The sequence below is a fragment of the Malus domestica genome, chromosome 12, assembly GCF_042453785.1.
Source record: "Malus domestica chromosome 12, GDT2T_hap1".
NCBI lineage: Eukaryota > Viridiplantae > Streptophyta > Magnoliopsida > Rosales > Rosaceae > Malus > Malus domestica.
This window is the reverse complement of record NC_091672.1, coordinates 23,477,722-23,491,216: the sequence shown is the minus strand read 5'-3', so window position 1 is coordinate 23,491,216 and position 13,495 is coordinate 23,477,722. Positions and strand designations below refer to the sequence as shown.

Below are 13,495 nucleotides of genomic sequence, written 5' to 3'. Positions count from 1 at the left end.
GAATCTCTGGTGATCACTTTGAATCCAACTTTAGGATTCCTGCAGCTAGTCAAGTTTTCTTTTCATGCTCATCGAGTAAATATTTGCAAGTTTATGCAACTCTTTATTCTTGTGCTTGAGCCCTCTAATTTCTTGTCTAAGACTTCCTACCTCAGCCATTAATGTTTCAACTTGGCGACTTCAAGCAAGTAGACGTTGGTCCATGTTGGATACAGAACCCGCACATTGAACACTGAAAGCTAAAGAGTCTTGAACAACTAATTCATCAGACCTTTTTGAAAGTATTCTTTTATCTCTAGGAGTGAGAAGGTTCCTAGCTACTACTGTAGCCGTTATATCATCCCTCATCACAGAGCCTCCAACTGTAAAAAAGCCATTAGAAGATAAAAAGGACGAGCACCATATATTATCCTGACGCATCTCGTGTGTATCTCCTCCGAGACTCAAATCTAAACAAAGGTTGGATGGGCAAGCCATTTTTAGAAATGATGAAAAAAAAAGGGTTGGATAGAGTGAAATCTCATAAATACAACATAGACAATTTTCACAGGCGGACAATTTTCAAAGGGTGCATGTTGGATACAATTGATACATCTATAAAAAGAGAGATAGCATGACCACTTGTTCAAAAGTCGAAGAGACACCGCTCTCTAAATTTCAAAAGTTGGATTTTCCTGAATAAAGTTCGTCAACATTTCTCAGATGCAATCTCATCTTTCTGGTATTAGGGACAACTTTGTCAAAATGTCTCTTGCAAAGTTAAAATGTGTAAAGTTCACTATTCCAACTACACCACTGTTACCGACAAGCGTGGGTGACAAGGTCACAACCACACCATTACCTACTATTGGGAAATCCTTATATATGTCGACATTCGTCTTCTATGGCAAAGCACACCTCCAAAACACCTAACTCATATTCCTTACCGATAATGCATCTGCAACTAAACCTCTCAACATATTTAGTCTTCCTTATCTCGAATACCTCAAGTCCCTTAAAATGTAAAAGGTTTACATCAGCATCAAATCCTTTTACTGTTTATCTTCAAGAGTAAAAGTATTTCATATCATCAGGGTCGAGCGCAAAAGTATCTCATATCATGCTATTTCCATGTCTTTTCCTTTGCCCTTGCTCTTACCTGCAAGACAAAGAGAAAGAAAGTAAATAGTTGGAACCTGAAATCAAACTTCCAGTCAGGAACTGATTGCTTAGGACCTTTCCCTGATTGCTTACCTTGCATTGCTCTCGAGTAGTCATCTTCAACTGTTGTTGGAGCCGGGTCTTAAGTGACCAACACTGCAGAATAATTGGTACGATGTTGGCTCTTTACACTGAAGCTACCAAACATGGATGGTTTACTAAGAAGTGATGGACCATCCAAAGGAAAAGGTTGCGCACCATTTCTACTGTGTAAGAGACTGAAGCAGAAGGATCAACGATAAGCCCATAGAAGTCCAAAGGGAGAAAATTGTTGGCTGACTGAGTGAATGGAAGACCAAAGTTCAATGATGGGAATCCTACTCACAACCCCAACAAACACTACTAGTTTACATAATTCACATGATGTACAAAAAGGTAATGAAAATTTCTAATTGATTACAAGTTACAAAGATGCCATACAAATTGAAGTCTCAGTCAGACTATCCATAAACTTGGCACTACTGAACTATTGCATGCCTAAAGCATGACAATCGTCGCGTGGATTCAAGTTCCAAAAGGATAATCCATGGACTCGATAATTTTAATATATCTCATCCTGAAGCATAATCAATGTGTAGGTTCCAATGATTCAACTCCCTAGAAGTGAAGATTAAAAATCCAAGCTCTATAATGCTTTAGAGAAGGTTATGATCCAAATTCTCAAACAATTCATCTAATAAGAAATGACTGTCCTAGAAGAGACGATGTAAAGCCCCTGAAGAGGCAAGGATATCCAAAGTTTTAAAATGCTTATAAATATGCATGCACATGAGAATTATGGGATCAAGAATTGATGATTACCAATGTTAATTTTGATTTTACAATTGCTACTAAATTCATCAATGAGCTGTGTTGATATTGAACCACGTTCTTTTGTTCGTTGACTAAAAAGAAAAATTATTGGCCAAAATGGCCAAAATGGAGAAAGGCAATTCCATTACAATTTATTAAGAACGTGGGAAAAATAGACCTATAGTACAAATCGCCAAATGATGTTGAACCCAAAAGGTTACATATAGGCATTTGTAATATAGTGACATACACTCACATAATATGACACAAGGTTTCCAATTGAAACCTGAAATTGTAATACACTCCTGAAAACATGATTTCTCACTGTGAAGCTTGTTCATTTCAGTAGAGAATTATACATATGCCCGAAGCATATCTCCACAAGTAAATCTCTCAAGTATACATGGAAGCAAGTTGCTCTGTATAAATTCCAAAGAAGCATGTGTCATGAAGTGTAGAAAATCTATGAAGAATTCAAATTGCTTGAAAAAAGCCCTGAAAGGGTAAGCAAAACTCTTGCAAGAGTTGATATTAGATTGGAACTCTTGAAGAGTCTAGAAAGATTATAAAGTGTTGAAAGGAATATTGTCTCGAGCTGCAGATCGAATAATATGCCAACACATATCTTATCCAAAATGTTTATGGTATTAAAAAACCATATGGATTGAAGATCATGAGTTGAATACTCAAATGATTAACCAATATTGAGACACTAAGAAAGATCATTCATTCTCATGAGGGAAATGATGAATTGATATTTGATCCAGGAGTACCATATCTTAGTGAAGTATATACCATATTGTATTTAATACAATACACTGAGTCAAATGTTACATTTCTTGTGACGCACAATACCAACATAAGGTATTAGAATGAAGTAAAGTTTATCTTTTGATAACTCCAGGAAATTATAGACATGTGCTTATTCTATTCCAAAGAACTCACTAATAGCCATGGTCTTATTGGGCAAGCAAAAATCTAAATATCTCTTTAGCCTGCATACAAATCGCTCTTAGAAATGATTTGTATTTACATATGGAAATAAATTGATCCTAAAACGATCAAGGAAACAACATTCATTGCCACATCTTCATATCTCTCAGAAATACAAGAGTTTGGTTAAAACCCGTGGCCATTAAAATTTGGAGCGCATGTGAACCACCTTCAGAAGCAAACACTCAACTATCATGAATGGTATTAGATTACATCAACATAGTAATCAATTAGTTTAAAGATCGAAATCAGGGGGAGATACTCATCAGAGGGAGCATAAAAAAAACAATTGAATTCCAACCACATACGATAGCAAATCGACAAAATAATAAATCTAATCTTAAATTTTCAATAAGCCACATGAGAAACCAGTCATATTTTTTGGACCAACAAGTCACACTCTAAGAGTAATTACTCAATGAGCTGGCCCGCCCGTCAATCATCACGAACCAAGCATGGCCCTCGACTTGGGACCATTATGACAATCCCGTTTAAACTAATACATAAATATTAATATGTTTTTTCATTGTTGTTCAACTACAAACATACATTTTGGAGCTAATAAGACTAAATATTTGTGATATTTAGCTTTAAGCTAGATTCAAATAATTTTTTAAATAGAGTAAATTGTAGCAATAGTCCCTCAACTTTAATCAAATTGGAGCAATGGTCCCTCAACTAAAAATTCATTATCATTAGTCCCTCAACTTATCAAAATGTGTAGCTATAGTCTTTTTCATTAATTTCGTCAAAATTTTGTCAAAATAAGTTATGTTGGAATAACCATTTATATAATTAGGATCCCTCAACTCATCAAAGTGTGTAATTATGGTCATTTTCGTCAACTACGTCAAAAATTTTGTCAAAACAAGTTATGTTGGAAGGACGATTGCTACAATTGGGTTAAAGTTAAGGGACCATTTCTCCCGTTGAATTAAAGTTGAGGGACCAATGGTAATGGATTTTTGGTTGAGGGATTATAGCTGCACGTTTTGATGAATTGAGGGACCAATGGTAATGGATTTTTAGTTGAGGGACAATTGCTCCAATTGAGTTAAGGTTAAGGGACCATAGCTACAATTTACTCTTTTAAATATTTTAAAATAACTTAAGTGTGGTGAGCCGCTTGTTTAGTGACATGGCCCAAGCACAGCCCAGTCTCGTGTATACATCAAATATTTAATGATAAAAGTGAGTATGGTTATGAATAAAACTCGGTAGTTAATTTGCAGTTATGAATATGGTTACTTTTCATGGTTATAGAGATGGATACAACATTTCCGTCTCCAAACTGAATCGTTGTCATTCCTATGCTCACCCATAATTGTTAGAAATCATAATTCAATTGACATTAGAAGTCAATTTTTCGTCTTTTAAGTTTTAATCTGGAGTTAAGGCCATCTCCAACCGATCTAGCCAGAGGGCCATAGGGCCGAAATAGCCCGAAATGACACAAAAACTGTCTCCAACCGAGGGTTAGGCCAAAGAGCTTGTGGGCCCCACCATGCCAAAAGCACCAAATCAGGCCAACGGGTTGGTCATCTCCAGCCAGCCAGCCCTTCTTTTTTTTTTGGACAATTTTTTTTGCCCATCCCTTTTTCTTTGTTTTTTTGCTCGGCCCACTTTTTTTTTTGGACAATTTTTTTTTCCAACTTTTTTTTATGTTTTTTTTTTTAATTTTTTTCCTACACCATTTCTCATATACTTTTCACTATTCTATAATATCTTACCTCATTTCTAATAATCTTCCTATGTTCGAAAACATTATTTTAATATGATATTTTAATTTAATTAACTTTATTAACTCAATTAAAATAATAAATTATGTTTGGCCTATGATCCTTTGGTCCCTTTGATTGGAGATGATATGAAATATAGTCTGACATTGTTCATTAAAATATAATTTCTCAGAGAGCCATAGGGCTAAAGAGAGCCCTCTAGCCCCCCCCTTCGATTGGAGATGGCCTAACTATGTTAGTGATCAGCCCCTTAGCAATACGATCTAGTGGTATTTCTCTTCACTGGTAAGCGAAAGGTCTTAAATTCGATTCTCGTCATAAGACGATTTTGAACCACATTATTGTTAGTCCATTAGGAGACTTAGGCCATCTCCAACCGAATGAGGGCCAGAGGGCTCCTTTTAGCCCTATAGCCCTCCAAGAAATTAATATTTTAATAAACAATGTCAGGCTATATTTCTTACCATCTCCAACCGAGGGGTCATAGGCCAAATATAGCCCTATGATAAAAAACCATCTCCAACCGAGAGGGCCAAAGGGCCATAGGCCAAACATAATTTATTATTTAAATTTAAAGACTACAACAAATTAAATTTTAAATCTACAACTTAAATTTAAAGGCTACAACAACTTAAATTTAAAGTCTATAAACATCATCATCATCATAATCATCCGCCATTGTAGGATCATAGTTGGAGGTCAACAAATCCCGTCGGGCCATAATTTCCCTCTTTTTCCTATCAAATTAGGCCTTACTCATTTGAGTGTAATCCGAAGTGTACCTTTGCATATTTCTATCATCCATCTCTTCTTGTATTTGTTTGGCCCGTTCTTCTTGCCCACAGTTCCTTTCTTCTGCGGCAATGGCATTTTGCTCTGCCATTAATCTAAATGAGGTTGTCATTTCCTGTTGAAAGGCGTAATAATCCTTTGCCTTGCCATTTTCTTTCAATTTTCGAGCCTTGTTTTGTCTCGTAGCCTTATGTATGGAACCTTCACCTAGAGACAACTTTTCTACCCTTGTTTCTTGAAGGGTAAGAGATCCATCTTCATCCCTGTGGATGCAAATTTCTTCCTCCTTGATCTTGGACAAAATTGCACCTACAAAACAATTAACACCTTAGGTCAAGGCCAAGAGCCTCACGCGCCCACGATGAATTTGGGGGGGGCTTTGGCCGAAGAACCTCCAATGTCAAAGTTAGAATTTAGAGAGAAAAGTGTTTGGAGAGTTTTTGAGAGTTTTGTAAGAGTGTAACACTTAGCTTTTTAGAGAAAATAGGGTTTAATATATAGAGCATGGCCGACATTCTTGAGAAATAGAGTGGCCGGCCTTTTGGGTAATTTTTTAGTGTAATGGGTGATTTATATGGTAATTAATTCATTAATTGGTCAATTAACTCAATTGATATGGAATGTTTTGAATGTTATGGAATAATTACCTTGTAGGGAATATAAGATGAGGATGGATGAAATAATTTTGAATTTGTTACCTTTTTTGGGCATTTTTAACTTGATTGAGGGATGATTGTCCACTGCTCGCGCGTAGGAAATCCGTTTTGCCCGGATTGGTTGGAGATGACCTTAATTAACTCTCACATCCATTCAATGTAGATAATATTGTTTGTTCTTAAAAAAATAAATAAATAAATAAACATTGTTAGTGAGAAATCAAGTGTATGGACAGTGTCAAGAGGAAATGCAGAGAGTGGGCAAAGGCATTATGGGCACAAAAGATCCTTCGGGCGCTACCGAAATTACCCTACAAAGACGATGACGTCGAGGCTATCATCATACGCTGTAGAATCTCCAGGCCCTTAGAATGCCTTGCAAGGCAAGGAAATCAGATATTCTAGAGGCCTAGGTGCGGCTAATTTGTATTGCATTCATCGGTTAAACTAACAAGTAATACAATTCAAATTCAAACTTCACTTGTTAAAATAATTGGTGATATGACCTGATATGTCAAAAAACTATTAAATTTCTTTTAGTTCTAAACTTCCAATATGTCTCTGAAACATTACTTTTAGTTATAAACTCACCCAAAAAAAGAAAGAAAAAATCGAGTTTGTCAAATCGAAGGGAAGACAAACTATTATTACTTTTTTAAGTGGGGGACCCACAAATAAAAATTATATTTGTGAAGAATTTCTGTATATCAGCCATAATATAAATAGCAAATTTTATGAACTCCTCAACGGACACCTGACACCCGCACTTGATACAAAAAGCATTAACACTTGGCTTGTGACACATTTAATGTTCATCGGCCTTCATCCACTTTTTCTCCAAGCATTTGGGGCGACCAGTTTCTGTCGTACACTCAATTTCTGTCATATGCTTTTTTGTTTTTTTTAAGGTCTTTTGCTTTATTAAATATATTAAACTTTTGAATTTAAATTAACATAATTTAAAAATAATATGTATGTGATCTTCACATAATCTTTTTTTTTTTTGTCGAAATCTTCACATAATTTCAAAATAAGAACTTCAGAATAACATAACTTTTACTTATCCATTCAACTTTCATGACATGGGGCCTATAAGGTGATTTTGCTATCATCATATGTGACAGAATCTCCAGACCCTTCGTCATCTCCAACTGCGAATTCTCCATCTCTAACTCTACTGTTTTCTCTGTGTTCACATTTCTCAAAAAATGTTTTGGCCATGCAATTCAAGGTGAGTGATGTAATGGAGCAGGGAGAGGCAACATCAGTAAACTACGCACAAAATCAATGAATCTAGACAACTAATCAAACAAATGGGTCCATTTAAAAATAAAAATAAAATCAAAGAAATGGGTCCACTGTAAAAAAAATCACAAAAGCATTGAAAGAATAAAACGCAGGTTGAAATCAAACCCAAAAGCAGAAACGAATGGGACCATTGTAAAAATAAAAAAATAAAAAAATAAAAAAATTTCAAAAGCAGATGAAAGAATAAAAACGCAGATGAAACTGAACCCAAAAGCAGAAGTCCCTTGATTATTACTTGTTAAATGATGAAGGACGATCTACTGAAGAGACGAGGAAGACAACGGTAGGGTTTCGATGATGGGTGCCGTAAGTCTAAGAGTTGAGTGTGAGTAAGTGAAAGGAAAAGGGACTCTTATCTCTACTCTGATTTTTTTTTTTTTTTGGTCAAAAGTGATATCGATTAATTAGATACTTAAAATGGGGCCACAAGAACACCACCATCTATTCTGATTAAAACAAACAAAAGCAACCACGGATTAGTTCGATTAAGTAATATCCAAGAATTATAGAAACCGTTTGTCAAACCGAGTGTGAAGGTCGTTTTACTCATGGTTAAAAAAAAAAAAAAAAAAAAAAAAAACCAATTTGGTGAGTGGAAAGGGAGACATTATTATTAATTTGTTGAGTGGGGGACCCACAAATTAAAGATCAGATTTGTGACAAGTATTAGTTAAGAATTTATGTGTAAATAATTTGTCGTGCATTAAAAATAGGTTTTTTTTAACTAAAATGGTTTCTAAAATTTTCATAACACATAACTTTGGTCATTTCATTAAAAAACTTCGTTAAGTGGTCCCTGAGCTTTTTAACGGAATGACCAAAATGATAGATGGTGGACAGTCTCAGGAATCAAAGTTATGTGTTATGCAAATATGAGGAACCATTTTGACTAAAAAGCTTTAAAAATATTCGTTCATGTGATTTTGTGTTTGAATCTCTTTTTTTGTAATTTAGTTAAATTTAATATAAATTATCCTATTATTTTTCAAAAAATAAAGATAAGAATTTATGTAATAAAAAAAAGTTTAAAATGCCAAGATGACGGGTAAAATTTTTGTAGATAATTTTTTTGGGAACTTTAACGAAAAGCATCCGGTACTGTTCACTTTAACAAAAAACCACATTTTTACACTAAAAAGTCAATCATGGTACTATTCACTTTACCCTTTATTTTGTCCTTATCATTAAAACTCAAAGTTTTCAAACCATTTTCATTAGTTTTCCTAATTTTTTTTTCCAGTGGGTGCGGTAGCTAGTCAGCGATACTATAAATAGCAAAGCTTATGAGCTTCTTAACTCACACCAGGACTTGATACAAAAGCAATAACACTTGGCTAGTTCACTTCAGGTTTGAAATCTTTGACATATGTCTTTTGTGGAAGTTCCACTATCTCAATCTTCAAACCCAAATGACACTTTTGATGTTCATCGGCCTAAGCCTTCAGCCAAATTTTCTCCCAGCATTTGGGGCGACCATTTTCTGTCATATGCTTCTTTGGTAAGACTTCTTTAATACTACAATAAACTATTAATTTGAACATATATTATTATGAAAATTAAATTTGTAATTTTAAACAAAGAGTAAAAAATAAAAATAAATAACCAAAAAGTACTTTCCTTTCCTTAACGTGGCAAACATGTTGCGAATCTAACTACCAAAGTTAATTCACACACTTTTTTTTTTTTTTTGGGGAAAAACAAGTTCTTAAAGCATGAAAACTGCCATGCAATAACTATTTCAGGCTAGGTGCCTCTCTTTTCTCAATATTTACAATTTAGAAATTGACATCATAAAGGTTATGCGTTTTCTTTTTTCTTAAATCAATGTGATGTTGTGGAGGAAGTGGATGTTGAACTTGAACAACATGTACAAGAACTGAAGGAAGAAGTGAGAAGGATGCTAATGACTTCAGTTGAAAATGTTTCACAAATGCTGAACTTGATTGATGACATTCAGCGCTTAGGTGTGTCCTACCATTTTGGAAATGAGATTCAAGAAATTTTACAGAAAATTCACGAGAACTCATATGATTTGGATGACCTGTACACCTCTTCATTTTCGATTGCTTAGACAACAAGGTTATAACATTTCATGCGGTAAGTACTCTTGGATGGTGATCTGGTGATATATTTTGTTCTTTTTATCTAAATGCTTTTTGAGGTTCTGAATTTTCCATTTTGTTGGTCATGCAGACTTATTCAACAAATTCAAGGACGGTGATGGAAAATTCAAGGAAACACTCGTTGATGATGTTGTAGGACTACTAAGCTTGTATGAAGCCACACACCTTAGAATACATGGAGAGGAGATACTAGATGAGGCACTAACCTTCACGACCACGCAGCTTGAGTCGACTATATACCGTTTAAGCCCCTCACTGGCTAAAACAGTAACCCATGCCTTAAATCAGCAGCTCCGAAGGGGTTTACCAGGGTTGAAGCAAGGTACTACTTGTCTGTCTACCAGGAACTAAGAGAATCACCTAATGAAACTCTCCTAACGTTTGCCAAGTTGGATTTCAACCGACTGCAACGAGTCCATCAGATAGAACTAAGCGAAATCACAAGGTTAATTAATTACTTATTCAACCATATATATCACTTACTAAAGAGTTGAATTCTCCATCTCTAGCTACTAAATAGTTATGTTTGTAACTCAGGTGGTGGAAGGACTTGGACGTGCCAAACAAGCTACCTTTCGCAAGAGACAGATTGGTTGAGGTCTACTTCTGCTGGAGTATGTCAGTCTACTTTCAGCCTCAGTATTCCTTTGCTAGGCGGACATCATGCAAAGTTACTGCTATAACATCCATTATCGATGAAGTTTATGAATATGGCACATGTGAAGAACTAGAGCTCTTTACTGAAGCTATTGAGAGGTATGAATATATCATTAGTTAAAATTCTCTTACATATAAAATATCTTACCTTACACCACCATCCGATCAAAAGGAAAAACTAACCTAATTACACACAACTGATTTATGTATTACCTGATCAGGTGGGATGTCTCAGCTATAGATCAACTATCAAAGTATATGAAAATCTGCTATAGGGCGTTGTTAGATGTATACAGTGAAATTCATGGAAAACTTTTGCACGATGGGAAGCTATATCGCATCCACCATGCAAAAGAAGCGGTACTAATCCTCAATATATGCTTATAGTACATGGCCGGAAAAACGTGCTGCAAATACTTCACAATATGTATAGGAACAATTTATTATTTATATATAATCTTTATATATCAATATGAATTAACAGTAGAGATGATTTTTGAATTATTATAATCTCATGATCTGGTATGTGTCAGATGAAAAAACAAGTTAGAGGCTACTTCGATGAAGCCAAATTGTTCCACCAGAAGCACATACCGTCACTGGATGAATACATGTCTGTATCACTCGTCACCAGTGGCTACCCGTTGTTAATAACCACATCCTTTGTTGGAATGGAAGAAGCTACAATAGACTCCTTCGATTGGTTGTAACTTTCCCTCAGGCGGTGAAGGCTGCATCAAAAATTGTCAGACTCATGGATGACATAGTGGACCACAAGGTACTGAATCGTATATGTAAATTGTATTAATGAGTATTGTCGAATGCAACGAGTCTCACACTAAAAACTTGACATAATAAATAAGATTAATCTCAGTTTACAACCCTAAAATTTTATGGTTTTCAATATTTAGTACATGAATTTTTTTTCATCCTAGAATCATACACCAAGTCTTAATTTTAGAACAGTCTCGTACATCCGTTAAGTTTGTTGTTAAGTTAGTCATTAACTAATGATGTGGCGTCTGTATGGAAAATGACTAAACGCCACGTGTCATTAAAGGTTCACGTGGATATTAAAAAATTAGAAAACTAAAATATTAAAAAATAAAAAAAATAAAAATTTAAACAAATAAAAAAAAAATTTGAGCAAAATGCGTTCAGCCTGCAGACTTTCTTTCTCTTCTCTACCTTAAACCTCATATACCCAGCAACCCTCCTTTCGCAGCCACTGGGAATGGGTGGGCCCGATGATAAGCATATCGATTCGATTTGCTCCCAAGAATTCGAATTCTTTGTCCATGGAGTTTGCCCTTCAATTTTTTTTTTTCCAAATTCAATTTCCATCGCGTGTTCTTCCTATTCTTGCCCTTAAAAAATTACAGAAATTTGGGGACCAAGGTGAAGGCCAGAGAAATCCCACTCATTGGGTTTTCATCTCTGGTTCCTTAATCCGAGCCGCGACGGAGCTAACCAAAGCCAAAGGCACACCAGATTCCAACCGTTTTTTTTCTTCCTGAACCACCCAGCCAATCTCGATCCACCATAACCCGCACCTATTGCTGCTCGACCGTTACAAACTTGCGCCAGCCTGACCACCCGCTGCAACCTGCCAGAAGCACCAAAGTTGCACATTCGTAGCAACCAGATCACAAAGAAATTGTAGAAGAAAGAAAAATGGACGGGGGAGAGGCGAGACCTGTAAACGGTTGGGTTTATTGGGTTTGGGTCGGGTTTAATCTGACTCGTTAAGTTAACGGGTCATCCGAACTCAACCCTTAAGCTAACGGGTCATTTGAACCCGACTCGTTAAGCTAACGGATCATCCGTTTCATCCGTTAACAATTATTATTATTTTTTTTTTGCATAAAGTTTATTTTTTTGTTATTAAGACTTTACTAAAATTACTAAAATATCTTTAACTAACGGATGCTAACGGGTTTAACGGATTGACCCAACGGGTCATCTATTTCATCCGTTAACAATTATTATTATTATTTTTTTTGCATAAAGTTTATTTTTTTGTTATTAAGACTTTACTAAAATTACTAAAATACCTTTAACTAACGGATGCTAACGGGTGTTAACGGGTCTAACAGGTTGACCCAAAATGACCCATTATTTAACGGGTTCACCCGTTAGCGACCCGACCCGTTAAGCATCTATCCAAATACAAATATTAACGGGTTAGGTCGGATCGGATTAACTGGTTGGGTCCAAAATGTCATGCCTAGGAGAGGGAACAAGTATCCCCATATTTTCTATTTTGTTATTTTTATTAATTTATTAATTTTTAATTTTATTTTGATCTTTAAATTTCCTTGTGGACACTTAATGACACGTAGCGCCCAATCATTGTTCACATGAGTACCACATCATTAGTTAATGGTTGACTTAACAACTAGCTTAATTGATGTATGAGACTGTCTCAAAATTAAGACTTAAGGTATGACTCCAAGATGAAATAAACTTTATGTACCAAATATTGAAAACCATGAAACTTTAAGGTAGTAATATGAGATTAACCCTAAAATATAATCTCATATTAAGTGGTTCCACTTCTAATTTACCCTAAAATATAACCTCATATTAAGTGCCACCCCCCCCCCCTCTCCTCTGAAATCTTGACAAAGCACTACTATTATGATTGGATTAATACTTATATTACCTTTTATCTTAATCCTCATGCCTAGTTTGAGCAAGAGAGAGAACATTTTATCTCAGCTGTGAACTGTTACATGAAGAAATATGATGCCACAGAAGAAGAAGCGATAATCGAACTTAAAAGACAAGTGAATAATGCATGGAAGGACATAAACGAAGCATGCCTCCACCCTACCGCTGTCCCCATGCCCCTGCTAATTCGTATTCTCAATTTTGCTCGGGTCATGGATGTTGTGTACAAGTGTGAAGATGGCTACACTAATGCTAAGGGCGTGCTAAAAGATCTTATAGTTTCTACACTAGTGGAACCCGTAGCTTTATGAGCCTAAAATATCTAGTTATTGTGATGTTTCTTTTAAAAGTGCAGTCTCCAGGGCCCAAGTTGCCTACAAAAAAATGAGGAGTTACGATCCGTTAAGACTGTAAAATTGTAATTTGGGTTGTGTGTTTGCTTTCCATATTATGATTTTATGATTAATAAAAGAACTTCTATGCAGTTGGAAATGAATCATATATTAATTATTCAACTCAAATAGCACACTAGAACATGCATTTATATAGTTTTGGTGCCAAA

At 35.4% G+C, this 13,495-nt stretch overlaps 1 pseudogene; it reads left to right on the top strand.

Moving 5' to 3' along the window:
* The first annotated feature begins 8,794 nt into the window (after window positions 1–8,794).
* LOC103430419 ((-)-germacrene D synthase-like) lies at window positions 8,795–13,429 on the top strand (annotated as a pseudogene).
* Window positions 13,430–13,495: the final 66 nt, after the last annotated feature.